Consider the following 1,243-nt stretch of genomic DNA (forward strand, 5'->3'; position numbering starts at 1 on the left):
TTTAATTACGACAATATTTAAATATACCGAAGTCTTATGTATTGTATTATGTCATCATTTTTATTTATAGTATCGAAGTAGTTGACTATATTTTACTACAATACAAATTTAATTGATAAAAGTGTATATCATAATATTTTTCTATAACACAATAATTTTCATCACCAAAATTGAACAAATATATCACAAATATCTGTCAAATACAATTCAAAAGTGTATTCATAAAAGAAATGTTTAAGCATAACCCAAAAACTTTTGTATCCATAAATCTCTAAATATAATCTAAACTTTATATCATAGCCTGCACTTAGGCACCCACATAGAAATAGACAAATTCGCTCCATTCACTTCTGACTTCATCATACTGAGATTGATTGTAATACTGTTTATTTTTTGATGCTGCAAACTGAATCATTAACAAAAATTTGAGGATCAATGAAAAATAACTTAATATTTTATAAAGAAAATATTTCATAAAGAAGGAATTCACCTTTCTCTCCAATTGTGGATATTCATCTAAGACTATCTCTTTCATGTACCGCATCACACAATATCCACATTCAACACCACCATTTTGTTTAAGATTACCCTAATGAAATTGAAAATGTAATGCAAGAAGTCACAATCCAAATAATAAGAATTATTAATTGATGTCTAAATACATAGTCACAATACATACTGTCAATTGTTTAAAACCTAGTCCTTTTGAAATACCCCTTGATGCATTGTATATCTTGACCCCACTACATTGTAAAAATAGAAAATTAGTTTTTCAACCTATAATGAATTGAATGCATTCAAAATTAGCATAAGTTATGACTTACTTGGTCACAATAGTTTGCCAAGCATGATCTCGGTTCCTGTTACTCAAAGAGTCCAATAAATATATCATATTCTTATCTTCATTAATTATAGTCAAGATCCAATGGTACCTGCACAAAAAAAATATAGCATTGACTAGCATGTAGTAGGAAAAAATAAATAATTAAAATCTTACCCAGTGTTATATGGGATGAAACATATGCTATCTCTGTTCGATGCTCCCAACTGAGCAGCAATATGTTGTGATAATTTACTACCTTCTTCACCCACACCGCATGTAGGTATGTGACCAGGATCCACAAATGACACATACTCAGCTCTATTTTCTTTCTTCATGTATTTGTAAAGGTAACTGCAAGGTATTAATTGCAAGGTAATGGCAAAGTAATGAAAAATCTAAATATACCCCATGTAAACCAAA

At 29.2% G+C, this 1,243-nt stretch overlaps 1 long non-coding RNA gene across 1 annotated transcript; it reads right to left on the reverse strand.

The window, feature by feature from the left end:
* Window positions 1-299: 299 nt before the first annotated feature.
* Window positions 300-713, reverse strand: LOC122049123. The gene is made up of 3 exons (XR_006130840.1): window positions 680-713; window positions 491-589; window positions 300-406 (listed from the first exon to the last, which is right to left on the reverse strand). It is a non-coding gene; the product is annotated as an uncharacterized LOC122049123 (long non-coding RNA).
* Between the last annotated feature and the right edge of the window lie 530 nt (window positions 714-1,243).

The sequence above is a fragment of the Zingiber officinale genome, chromosome 2B (genome assembly GCF_018446385.1).
Source record: "Zingiber officinale cultivar Zhangliang chromosome 2B, Zo_v1.1, whole genome shotgun sequence".
NCBI classification, from domain to species: domain Eukaryota; kingdom Viridiplantae; phylum Streptophyta; class Magnoliopsida; order Zingiberales; family Zingiberaceae; genus Zingiber; species Zingiber officinale.